Here is a 14,609-nt window from a genome sequence, read left to right as displayed (position 1 = left end):
CGGTGGCTTTTGTGTGCATGTTATGTACCCACTGGGCTGGTTGGACACTGCACAGGTAGGAGCGGGCTGGTGGGTAATTAATAATCTTTCAATGGGTCCGTCTATCGCTGCAGATAGCCTCGCAATTACTTCTACACAGCACAGGTTTCTCTGCCTCGCCAGACCATTCATCCCCTTGCGGCGGCAGCTGGGCGTGCGAGGGATCGCCATGGGATAGGCTTGAGTTCTTCGAGGAAGACGAATCAGGGTAAACTCCTGCCTGATCTTTCCCTTTATGGTCTTGTTCTAGTGCTATGAACAAGTCATGCCTGTAGCTCCTGTTGCCTGTGCTAGCTAGTGTCGTCTGGTTCCACTCCCCGGGGTGTTGAATATGAGGATATGATTTTCCTGTGATTCATTGCAGCTTGATTCCTATGGTCGATGCCAGGGATCTCTTGGGGGGAGATGTGGCTGTTGTGCAATCCGTCGTTGCTTCAATCCATAAAGCATCCCACAACTGTGTGTGCAAAATGGGCTAAAAACTACAGGATTAGGATTGGCAAAGTGTCAGATCAGACGGAAAGCAATCCAAGTCGAGTTCCTACGCTCGAGGCTTCGATGCGTGCTTATGCAGACAAGAAAGCTGGTACTATTGTTCATCCCGTATTGGGGACAAGTTTTGACTTGGTCGAAGAACCTTACGAGTTTTACAATATTACTCATGGGATACTGTGTTTTGGTGTCAGGTGTGCTAAAAGCCGGTTGAACGTTCATCGGAAAAAATGCATCCAGGAAATTGTGTGCATGTGTGTGGTAAGCAGTGGAACACTTATAAGTAAAAGCCGCGCTGAATTTTTATGTATTAGATTTCCTCAAGAAGCTATTGCAGAGGAAGAAAAACTTACGAGTGGTTTTATTTTAATTCTTGCGCAGGGTAAACCATTGCAATCAAATAGCCGTTCCACACTTTGTGGCTTCACTGCCATGATGAGGGTCCTTAGATAAGATGATAAGGGATTAAGGGCTGGTACGTTTGCAAACACAGGGCAGAGCACAACCAGACTTTCTGTCAACTATATGGAGAAATTACACTGGAAGTCTCATCGGCACATAGATAGATACACAAGGGACCTTGTGAAACAGCAGAGGGAAAAATGTAAGCATAAACAAGGTTTACAGTGTCGTTGGCAGTTTTTTTGGTTCAGTAAAAGAGGCGCCATTCACCAAAAGGTCTCTGAAGAAGCTTAACCAAGAGCAATCAGGAAATGATGCAACAAAGACCATAGAGGTGTTCAACGCGATGAGGGGTGAAGATCCTGATTTCACATACAGTGTACAGGTTAACGAGGTGGATCGAGTGAAAAATCTGATGTGGACAATGGGAAAAATCCAACACAAAAGTGGAGGCCAAAATCCAGCACAGAGTGCCTCGCAATGTTCTGATTGTTTTGCAGCACCAACAAAGAAAAGGGCAGCTGGACGCCCTAGCACAAGTCGCGGCAAAGCACCATATGAGCAACCAAAAAAGAGGTCTAGGTTCTGTTCTATCTGCAGAGGTTAAGGTCACAAGAGCACCACTTTTCCGCAACGAGGAGATCTTCCAAAGGCGTCGAGGAAGTCGCCTCGATGCTCCAGATGCAGCTGTTGAGGTCACGGGAAGAACACTTGCACCAACCCGCCCAAAGCAGACTTTGGAGACTGATTTTAGAATGGCTCGTATTTGAAAATTCAGATTGCTAACTGAACAAATCCGCTGCGTATCGAGTTTGCACTATAATGCTTCTTTGGGTGTGATTTGATTTCCTTGTTGTGTCGCAGTTGTCGAGTCCTTGATTAAATCCTGTAATACACTGAAATTGTGGTGTTGCTATGAGCAGGTGACGTTTAGTTTGACCTTTTCAGTTTGGAAATCTGCAAGACCTTGTTTCTGAATAATATTGTCATCACTATCTTCTGAGTCCTGTAACACCCTGAAATTGTGGTCTTGCTCCTACTTTAACTTTTTCAGTTTGGAAATCTTTCAAGCCTTGTCTCTGAATCAGAATGTCGTCAGTGTCTTCTGAATCTTGTGAGTTGCACAGACAAAAACATCATCTACCCTTTGCATCTTCAGTTGCACACTAATTTTTTTTGTTTCCCTATATGAATCTAGACGCAACATGGGCGAATAAAAAAATTGAGTGAAAGTTTAAACGGGTCTGGCATGATCTCCTAACGATAGACTAAAACGGCTTTCTGCTTCGCACAGGAACATGACGATGGAGTCAATCCTATTTACTACACCGTGATTCCTTTCTTTGAACTGTGCGGGCCCTGCTGTGCCATCTTGTCTACATGAGCTGCCGCTGTTTATTTACTGGCAATACAGGAGATCAAAAAGGGTACGACGCTGAAATACGGTAGAGGCCTGGTTGCGTGGCGCTCATCAAGAGGGCGCAAATTTCGGCCTCCATGGTGCGCGGCCACCAAATGGCATTTTCGTCTATTATCCCTCTTCAAAGCTAGTCACGCTGCTGATTGATTGCCGCCGGCCGGAGACCCACGAACTCAGAACTTGACTCTCTCTTCTGGATGAATTCTCTCTGCTACACTACATACATACACAACTGCCTTGTACCCACTACGGCAAGGAGGGTGAGACGAAGGAAATAGGGCACACATGGGCGTACCTAGGTTCTAGATATTGGAAACTCATCTATTTATGTTTTTTTAGGAGAATGCTTAGGTCGTCATTCCATTATAAGGGCAATGGTGGGTAATTATTTCTCTATTAATATAATCTAATGGCTATAAAAACTATACCTATTCAATGAAGGGTCAGATGTTTCTAATTTTTGTGGTGATTTTAACCTATTTATCTATTTTTTGGTGAGCCCATCATTTACTTTTTATATATAAATAGATGGTAATGAGCATGTGGTGCCCTTTCCGAAGAAACAATTCCAAGTGAATGGTATTAATGTTATTGAAAAATCTCCGACAATCACTATTGGAAGTTTTCAACTACCTCTACCTACTGTTAGAAAGAAATATGAAATACTTATTGTTGAGGACATTCATATCCCCATTGAGGTAACTTAGTGATTTACGAAAGTTCTTTAGTTTCATGCTAATAGAAAGTGGTTGTTAATAAGACTTGATCAACCTTATTAATGAATTATTTTTGAGAGGTATGGAGTTGATGAATTTAGTAAGCACTACCTTTTGTTTTCTGTTTTTGTTAGTTAAATAAAATAAAATGCCATGCTTTGTATGTTATCTAAGGTTTCCATGCAATAAAAAAATGACCAAAAATAAAAGTTCTCGGAATGCCCTGAACACGATTTTTTTCTAAATATTTCCGAATTTCTGGTGCAAATAATATCAGAGGGAGGTGTACCAGGTGGGCACAACCCACCTGGGTGCACCAAGACCCCCAGGCTCGCCCTAGTGGGTTGTTGGCCCCACGTGGGCCCCCTCACTTACTTATTCTTCCTGCATCACTCCATTCACCCAGAAAAAATCACTATCACTCTCTGTCTCGTGTTCTTGCTCCCGAAACCACGGATTTTGATCTCTTTGCTCGAAGCTCCATTTTCGAAACTGTTTCGGGGATTTGTTGCTTGGTATGTGACTCCTCCATGTGTCCAATTAGTTTTTGTTTTAGTGGTTTGTATTTTGAATAATTAGCTACACTTGGTGGTGGTGTAGATGAGCTTGCTTGTTGAATTCTTAGAGTTTAAGTAGTTTGAATGCTTTCTATGGCCTCTATACATCCCTATGAGTAGTTGCTATCAATTTTCTAAAGTTTTGTTGAGAAAATTTTGTGGACTAAAAATTTCAGAATTTTGTTCATAGGAAAAAGTTGAGCTTCTTTGGGAAGTTTGCTTCTAGGAAGAACTCCAAGTGGGTTATTGGGGAGTCATCTGACAATGATCTCCATACCCGAAGGTTGGCGGAACTACGGCCGTGCGAGTGGCCGCATAATGCATTCATGGAAGGGGCTGGAATCCTTCAAGAGTTCCCACAATATGCTGCTAATGCCGGCCTCACCGACTTCATCACAGCTGAATGCGAACAGTATCATCTCCTCACAAATTCCTTTATGCAAATATTTCATTTCCATTCTAGGAATAATCCCCCTGAGGTGTAGTTTAATTTATATGCTGAAACCCACCAGATACCACTTACTGAATTTTGTGACATATGCATGCTTCCTTCTGATGGAGATTTGGTAGAGCCTAAGCCCTCCAAATTTGAAGGGTTTTACCGTACTCTGACAGTGGCGATGAGAGAGGAATATCGAGCACCACCGCTGTTAGCTTGCAGTTCCTGCTGTGCATTATTTTGCCATATTTATTGCAAAGTGCTTGCTAGCGAGAGAGAAGGCGGGTGCACTTAGCTCCCCAGACTATGCTGTTTTGTGTCGCGCACTTTATGGCGACAACACTTATAGCTTGGGAGCTATTGTGGCATGTCGCCTTCACCTTAACAGATCCAAGGGTAAAATACATGGTGGCATTTACGCTACTCGCTTGGCGACTCACTTTAATGTGCAGATACGCCAGCATGATCATCCTTTCCCTAGAGCTTACTTAGATAGAGCAGCTATGGAGGTCCACCAGTTTATTGTTGCTAATTACCCTAATATTGATATGCCTTACAACTTAGTTTTCAGTGAGAAAACTCGTGATATTATCCCCTTTCCTGCACCTGCTTTGTTTGATCATGTTGCTAGGGGAGGATACAGGATTATGCTTGAGGACATTGTCGATTACCGGAACAACCTGGCTGCAGCACAGGAGGAGCCTCAGCAGTGGGACCCTATGGTGCCCGCTCCCCAGCAGTTCAACATTGGACCTCATGGCTTCTACGACTGGTGATTACCAAGTAGGCCAAAAGCCTAAGCTTGGGGGAATACATATTTCCACCGACATTACATTCATTTTCAAACATTTCATTCTAGTTGTGTGTGTTCACACTTTTCCATTGTATCATCCATGTTAAATTTATTTTCTTGCTTTCTTCTTGTGCATTTGAAAAACTATGAGAAAATCCAAAAATATGTTTCTTGATTCTTTTTTATTTTTCTTCCTAGTTTGAATTGTTGTAGCACCAATAGAAAACCCAAAAAGATTTCCTTGTTCTCCTTTTACTTGTTGGGAGCTTTCCCGTGTAAATAGTTTTTCTTGTTTTTGCTTTTCTCATTCCATTTGCTTGTTTACGGAAAACAAAAACTCAAAAAATATTTCAATGTGTTTCTCTGAATTTTTGTTCTTTTTATTGAGTCATATCAAGGAGAAGACCATGATGAAAATGTTGAGTGGCTCTCATTTTGCTTTATTGTTGATCTAACAAAGAGCCCACATTACCTTGTCTTCTCCTTTTGAATAAAATATTTGTACATTCCAACTTAGTCCATGACAATCTTGCACTATTATTATTTTCAAATCGTTCGATCGTGGAAGTGAAAGCACTACAAAAAAATACACTTCCATGATGATACGTGTTTGTCACAGTAGGTCCCATTTTCTGTCATGCATGTACATCCATGACGGTTTTATGATAGAATCAAGATAGTCATACCTGTGCTGCTGTAGAAGTGTTCCATGACATTACCAAAATTATCATCATGGAAGTGTCCACTTCCATGACGATAAATTGCGTGTCACATAAGTGCTTTTGTCAAGGGTGACCGACACATGGCATCCACCATAACGGAATGCCGTTAAGCTATCGGGTCCGGTTTTGGCTCTGATAACCCGTTAACAGCCCGGACCAATGAGGATTTTCCATGTGTAAAATCATCATTGGCTGGAGGAAACACGTGTCAGCTCCGCATTGGCACAGGTGTCACTCATCCAATGGGCGAGATGCGCCTATGATACGTTGACACGTGTACCGGCCCAAAAGTGGCTCATAAAGTTTAAATGGGCTGTCCCAAATAAAGGCCCACAAGATTTTTGCGGACCATAATGGGCTAGCCCAACTAAACGCCCACGAGATTTTGCGGACCATAATGGGCTAGGCCAGCTAAAGGCCCACAAGATTTAGCAGGCCATAATTGGCCGGCCCAGGTAAAGGCCACGAGATTTTGCGGACCATAATGGGCTGGCCCAGCTAAAGGCCCACAAGATTTAGTGGGCCATAATGGAATGGCCCAGGTAAAGTCCCACGAGATTTTGTGGACCGTAATGGGCGGGCCCAGCTAAAGACCCACAAGATTTAGCAGGCCATAACGGGCTGGCCCAGGTAAAGGCCCACAAGGTTTTTGCGGGCCATAATGTGCCGGCCCAGGTAAAGGCCCACAAGATTTTTGCGGGCCATAATGGGCCGGCCCATCTAAAGGCCCACGAATTTTCGCCGACATTAATGGGCCGGCCCAGCTGTAGGCCCACAAGATTTTGAGGACCCTAGTAGGCCGGCCCATTAACTGGCTGCCAAGTTTTCGGCCAAATGACGGCCCATATTTGATCCGGCCCATTAATGGCGTGCCACATTCCGGGCCTAATAATGGCCCATGTGAGATCCGACCCATTAACATCCTACCATGTTCTGGGCCAAATTACGGCCCAGATCAGGTCCGGCCCTTTAAGAGACTTTGGGCTAAATTATGGACCATATGAGAATCAACCTGTCAACTGGACGCTATGCTTTTGCGCCCACTTGTTAAAGGCCCATTTAGTAATTCGGTATGATATTAGTTTTGGCCTGTTAAGGGCCCGTTTATCATTTCGGCCCCATATTAATTTTGGCCTGTTAAAAGCCCGTCATATAGTTGGGCCTAACTACGACCCCATCAGCCCTGCTCGCAGCCGATAATCTGATTGGGCCAAACAAGGACCGAGACAATTTTGGCCTGTTAAAAGCCCGTGATTTGATTGGCACAATCATGGGGCGGGGTCCATTTCGGGCTGCTACCGGCTCGTGAGCTGTTCGGCACGTTTCAGGCCCAACCTACTTCTCAGCCTCATAAAAGCCCATTGAGTTTTCTTGCAAAAAGAGGGCCGGCGGTTTACTCGGCCTATTAAAGGCCCGAATCTACTAGTGGGCCAATTTACATGTAGGCCTTTTAACAGACCAATATGACAGGGCCCATGATGCGTATCATACATCATGATTGTACCATAATTTTACGATTTGGCCAGTTTACTGCGAAGACAAGATATATGTACAGTAAAATAACTGCAGCATCGTGAATAACAAAAAACCTAGACTATACAATAAAGAAATTACGGCATATTACATCCACTAGGCATCAAAGTTCGCCACTATGATAATAAAGCACAAGCAGACAGCAGATTACATACACTGGGCATCAAAGATCGCCACCAGTGCAAATAAACACGCCGACAAAATAATATACAAAACCGGCATCACTTCAATAGAGTTCAAGAAATATTAGCCCTGCTGAGGAGCTGCAGCACAAGAAGCTGAGCAAGATGATGAGACTGCGCTTGTTTAACACTTATATCCTCCTCACTCTGAATGATAAACAACGAGACAGATGGCAGGTTTTGCACATAAAAGTATCAGTGCTGATAATTCATCACATTTCTTACTGACGAATAAAATAACACACTTTAAAATTGCATTAACACAATATGGTATTGTTCAGGTTAAGACATGGCAGGAAATGACATTGTGAAGGAGTTGGCAGCTTCACGACACCACTGGATTACAGATCAAGAACTTATAAGTATCAATGGTTAGTGTGCTGTCAATTTATCCCATTTCAGATTGACAAATAAAGAGACGATTTAAATAATAGTAGAATGATATGGCATTGTTCATAGTTAAGACATTGCAGAATATGACATTGTGCTGTAGTTGGTAGGTTCACCACATCACTGGATTACGGATCAAGAACAGAAGCATACATGCAGTGAAAAGAAGATCACTTCCTCTGTATAGTTTAATTTACATGGTATGAAGAAGGAACTTGGTTATACAACTGAAAACTTGAATTGAGAAGGACAAACTTTTGTTTATGAACTACATAATAGACTTTAAACATGCAATTTGATGCAAACACCAAAAATAAATAGTTGTTGCAGTCATGCCTAACCAAATATACACAACAAAGTTTGAAGGCTTGAGAAGGACAAACTTACATTATTGGTGAAGACATGCTCTATAAAGCCCTTGTCCATGCTAATGGGGGGGGGGGGGATTCAAGAAGTTTACCACAAAATCTTCTTCATAAGCATTGCCTTTATTCTACATTTTGCTAAGAGTAAATATATATGTGATAATATAAGAAAAAATAGAGAATATTTAAGATAAGACGAAGAGTGATGCTACATAACCAAGTAGCTATAAATGTAAGTACAGCGATATAGGCAAAAGGTACAGCCAAGAGCAATGCATAGCTAAACTTCTTCAGTACCATCGGTGTTATCCAACCTTATGGTAAGAGTAAATATAGATCTTATGTGTAGAAAATGGAGGGCAAAGGAAAATAAGCTGAAAAGTGATGGTACATGAACGACTAGCTGTCAATATAAGTAAACTGATAAAGGACAGCACATACTTACAAGAACAATGCAGAGCTAAAAAAATTCATTGGCATTGGATATATTCTACACTAATGTAACCATTCATACATATCAGATAACTTGGAGCGAACAATTGATAAGCAAGCTATCATGCGTACTGCTGTCACATAAAGAACCAGGTATGTATGCAAGTACAGTGATACAGGACAACAGGTACTGACAAGAACAAAGCGGCAGGCAGCATATTTGCGATATCCTGTCGTTCTTTTCAAACCGGAATTCTTCTTCGAGCAGATTTCCTACAAAAAAGATCCGTAAGGCACATGCAGAAAAGTAGAAGTTCAAATTGTCATGTGATTTCATAGACAGTACCTCATCCTGGGAATGAGACGAGTGCATAATAAGGTTTTTCCATTCAATGTCTTCTAAATTTAGCACAGGAGAGTTCACCGGAAATTCGTTTATAGACTTGCCATCAAAGTGAGATTTCCTCAGGTAACACCGATACCGCTGCAATGCTTCCTTGAAAAGCACAAGCAAGCTTTGCTCGTCATGACTATCTAGATTGACCCTCGCCTACTTACAACAATGTAATGTAAATCATTGATGTGTTCAATCAGCAGTAAACAGGAAAATAATAACCATGAATAATAGCACTTACACGTAAGTTGGACAGGAAGATGTGAAAATGGTGTTTGTCTTCACTATACTCTTCCCATCATGGGAATATATGCACGTAGTCCCTAACAACATTGAAAGCATTGTCTTTTAAACTGGGAATAACTGGAATGGGGTTCCAATCTGCAGGAATTAGCCGTCTCTGCAGTTGGGATAGGCCTTCGGCCGGTGGACTTGCTGTACTTTTTGCTGGAGTGGGATTTTTCTATTGTACGACTGGTGCTATGGCAACTAAAATCAGTATACCTTTTGCTGGAGTGCAGGTCCTGTATGGTGGGGCTAGTGTTGTGGCCAGTGAAGTATGGGTACAGTCTGCTGGAGTCGGTCCTACATTTTGTGTCACTGGTTGTACAGCCAATATAAGTGGGGTGATGTCTGATTTCTCCGGCACCACCAAGTTTTTCAAGGACTTTGTTGGTGCTCCTTCAGGTTCGGCAATCACCCTCTTCCTTTTTGATGTCTGATGCACAAGAACATCATTTGAGTGAAAAAACATGGTATCATGACAGATGGATGTATTGAAAATGGATGGGCATGGCATCTCGACATATATGATGAGTAAACTAAGCAGATGGCGGTGCAACAAAGTAGAAGAAATGCAAGACAACATATGCAAGATACGCGCAATCAATAAAACCTTGCCAAACTAGAACAAGCACCTTGATGGGTGAACAGGACATGCCATCTGCCTTTGACTCCTCGAGGTTAAAATAGTCATTAGGATCATATTCTGAACAAGAATCAACAGGTGGGGAGCGTATGAGTTTCATTGCATCCAGAATGGCACTCAATGCCTTGGTCCCAATTTTGTAAGTCATTGCAGTGTTTAGCTTGAAGAGTGGACTGCTGCTAGTGCGACGCAAAGCGGCTACACATATCATAGTGTAGATATAACAGGAAAACCGCAAGCATCAGAGTAAAATCAGCAAAGTGGAACTTGCTGGAATATATGTGCTAGTATTGCCGGTATGGCTAGAAAGGCTTCAGATACTATCTCTCTTCAACTGAAGGTGTGACACTGTTAATATCATTGTAACTCTCTAATGCGACACAGCTCCTCGCATTTCCTTGCTATTCTTATAGGATTCAAGTGGGCAGGCCACTACAAATCCTATTCCTATGTTTACAAAATCCTACGAATCCAAGAGGCCCGAAGAGTTCAAAGTGTCCATCACAACCGACCGTATAGACCTCTACACTACAAATGTCCCTTCTCATCTTCACTACAAGGAACATACTGTACTACTATCATACTCCCATCCGTTCCAAAATATAAGTCTTTGTAGATATTTCCACTATGGATCACATACAAATGTATCCAGATACATTTTAGAGTGTAGATTCACTCATTTTGCTCCATATGTAGTCCATGGTGGAATCTATACAAAGACTTGTATTTAGGAACGGAGAGAGTACTTATTAAAGAAGAATGGAAGAGGAACATGCTAAAGAAGAGCAAGCAGATTTTGGATAATAAAATGTTCGTTGTGCAGTGCCCACACATGATGAACTAGAGCGCATTAAGAAAGCAAATCCATGTTGTCTCTCTATATGTGATGCACGTGCTTTTCGAAAGTAATGTAGGAACATTAGCTGGTAAATTAAATGTTATCTATCTTAGTAATATGAGCATCATATTAGATTCGTACTTGAGCAACAAGTTTGGAACTATGAGTGGCACATTGTTTAGCTTGATGGATTCAGGAGTAGTGCTAAGCAGGTACGATGATGGTACTGAATATAAAGGCATGTCTGCATGCAAGTCGCGTGACTTTTGTCATTTGGGTCAGTCGACCATTTCAGGCGGTTGGATGAAGATCCTATGTCACCTAACCCTTGTTCTTCCTCGTCTCTGATTCTTCCCATACAGAACACCGCACGAGCCGCCGCCGGACCACCGGCCCCCGCCGTCGGTGTTCCTCCGCCACCCCCACCCCACCCCCGCCCCCACCCTCATAGAGTTTTCTTGGTTTGGCGAGGCCCCACCACCGCCCCGAACAACCACCATCCCCACCCGAGCCCCTTCGTTGGCACCGGCGAACTCCGGCGAGCTCTGAAAAATCGACTGACCCAATTTTGAAATTTAGTCTACTGTGATTTAACTAGTGTGGAATATAAAAGGGGGAAACCATAAACATAGGGAGTATAGTGTTGAGTGTGCCATGGCGGATCTGAAGGTGCAACCAAGACAAAGGCAGCTTCGCAACCAATGTTTGCTTTCAACTAGCAAGTAAGTGATGGACAACAAATTAGAGTAAAGTAGTGGCGATCTATTTTCTTGCTATAATAAATAAGTTGAGCAGATACGAAAGAGTACCGCCTCTGGTGCGGCACCATCCATCTGCTGAGAATTTGACGGTGCTACGCTAGCGATGGCTGTTGGCGGCGTGGAAGCAGATCTAGGAGGGTAGACGGTGGCGGCAGGGCGCGGTGGACGAGACGGTCGTAGGAGCGGTGCCGGCAAGGTGGACGACGATGGGGATGAAGTGAGAGGATGGGATGCAAGGATCCCGGTACGAAGCCATGGATGAGAGAGTTCGATCTCTTGTAATGGACGGCGGTGTCGGGGTATCAGCTCCGGCATGGTGGAGGAGGACGGCGGAGGATGGGGGTGGGGGTGGAGAGGGTGTTTTGGCGCAAACAGAGTATGAATGAGGAAATGGAGGTAGCAAGGAAGGGGGGAACCATGTCTTCAGGGTCGCTTGTCTCAAATGCGAGGAAATTTACAAACTTAGCTCCCGTTTCAAATTTCCTACATTACAGCAATATTAGTCGGTTGGGGATAGGACGGTAATCTTGCACACACCAAATATTTGCCGACGGGAGTGTTTTTGGCGCCCACCGTGTATGAATCGGGGAGGGAATCGATTTCGGCCGAGGACACACTATGTTTTGGCGCCCACCGTGTATGAATCCGGGTGACAGGCGGTTATGTAACGTTTGAGTGAAATTACGAACCTACCCCTATCAAAACCTATAGAAATCGAGCAGATGGGCTTTGCGTGGCAGGGATAGGCAGCAGTAATTTCCATCTCGCAGATTTTGGTTTCGGGCAGTTACTGTGACTTTCCCCATTTCGTTCAAATTTTGCAGAGTGCACGTTTACCGTGCCAACTCAATTCGAATCCCGTTAGTATTCTATTTTTATCGGGCGGGATCCATTTTCGATTGGAATAAAATTCTATATACAACATTTTTTATATATACTTTCAAAATCACAACACTCTTTATACATAAATATGGTTTACAAATGGCATGATCTCAGATTCATAAGGTTGTATCCATCAATTTGGATTTTCAAATATTTGAAACCACTTTATGTTGAAATCCAATGTATGCATTCCTCGCTAACTGTCTCCAATTAATGTATGTTTCATGCGTTTTTTTACTTCTCAAACATGTATAATGTGTTTCACGCACACAACATATAGTGTAATCCCATTTAGACATTAATTGCATATAAACCATGCATTGTTTCTAATTAAAGAATCTATGGATCACCAATATCGATAAACTATATAACATTACACGTGTCCCCAAATTCAAATGAATATGCATGTTTGATACACCAATTTTTGTTATGATATTATCAATCGAGTTAGAATATTTGAATCCCCTTTAATCCAGATATTCGTCTCATATAGCTATCACTCATGCTTATATAGGACTATCTCTCTATACCTATACGCGTCCATCGTCTCTCAGGTATCTCCCGTGCTACCTGTATGTCGACAATGATCTTTTATCTTCGTAACACACTGAGGGTACTCTCTCCCTCAACCTTCATCACTCTATCTCTCTCTAAGTATATCTCGCTCCATGTTATGTGTCTCTAACTATGATTCTCCATGTGGAATCTCTTTCTCTCACACAAACACAAAATTTTTTCTCCCGGGGTCTCATTTCTCCCTAATATTCCCCTGTGTGCCACTCGCACACCCCTCATACAGAGATGTCTTTCACTCCTTAGGTATGAGAACCTACGACTCTTCCTCTTAAATATCTCTTTCTCACACACAAACAAAAACTCTGTCTCCCAGGGTCTCATATTTCTCCATTGTTCTCTTGTATGTCGATCACACACACTCTCTCTCCCTAGAGATATCTTGCGTTCCCTCATATGTCTCCCTAGCTATCACTCTCGTTGTGAAATATCTTTCTCTCTCGCAGACACAAAATTCCGTCTCTCGGGATCTCATTTCTCTCTGATATTTGTTTGTATGTGACTCACATGCACCCTCTCTCTATCTCTACCACACCCACATACATAACTCAGCCTTCTGATCCACTCGACTCCTATCTCTAATGCACACTAGCTAGCATCTTTATCTTTCTATTTATCTGTTTCTCCATCAACCTTCTTTCTCTCCCTCACTGTTGCTTCCTATCACGCACACTACATATGATTGTCTCTACATGCAGTCAAGTGCCCTCTTTTTATCTTTCTCTCACACACACATAACTTCACCCTCTGAACCACCCGTCGGTCATCTCCAACACTCAAACTAGCGGATGTCCCTCTAGCTAGCATCTCCTTCTCTGTATCTATCTATAGTTTCTCCCTCAACATTTCTTTCTCGCACGCAGTCTTGCTTCCTATCACCCACACTATATCTCTCTCTCCATACATATGAATTTATAGGTTTATCTCTTTTGCACAATTGTTGTGCCTCACTCCCTCTGCTCGCCATAGATGCATGCTCCAGCCCACGCCACTATCTCTTAAAGAAAAAAACACATGCTCAATTGTCGGGCCTTCTTCCCTGCATTCTCACATGCATGCATATTGTCATACCGATCCATCTCTCCCATGTTGTTCATCTTATGACTTATGTCTTCTTTCTTTTTATCTCGATCATGCGCGTGCGCACACACACACATCCCACGTATACATGTATACCTCTCACACATGCATGTTCAAGGTCTCTATGTCTTCATACGTAGTTAATTACCCTGAACCCTAACGCCACATCGAATCGTTCTCTTCTTGTGTGCACATAACTTCCGCCTGGATGGGTAAAACACACACTCACACTTAACAATCTCCTTCTAGCTACCTCCCCCTCTCGTCACTCTTCCCCTATATCCCCGAAACAATAAGACCATCCCTTCATTTAATTCCCGCCTACATGCACCATCGATATATAGTAGTCTTCCTTGGTGTCTCTCGAACAAACACGTTCTCTCGATGTCGACTCACGCGCACACACCTTCTCTTCCCTCTCTACGAGCATTTTCTCTCTCGCACCCCATTGTTGGTGGCCTCTGCCATACACATCACCTCTCTATGATGAAGCCATATGCACACTTAAATTACATCCGCCACCGAGGACCCCACGACACGCACACACACACACAAACACAAACACAGACACACACACACGCACCCACCCACCCACACACACACACACGAACACAAACACACACACACACTAAGACTCCATCACACACACACACACAGACTCCATCTCTCTC

Source organism: Triticum dicoccoides, chromosome 6B (assembly GCF_002162155.2).
Source record: "Triticum dicoccoides isolate Atlit2015 ecotype Zavitan chromosome 6B, WEW_v2.0, whole genome shotgun sequence".
Taxonomy (NCBI): domain Eukaryota; kingdom Viridiplantae; phylum Streptophyta; class Magnoliopsida; order Poales; family Poaceae; genus Triticum; species Triticum dicoccoides.
This window is presented reverse-complemented; position numbering follows the sequence as displayed.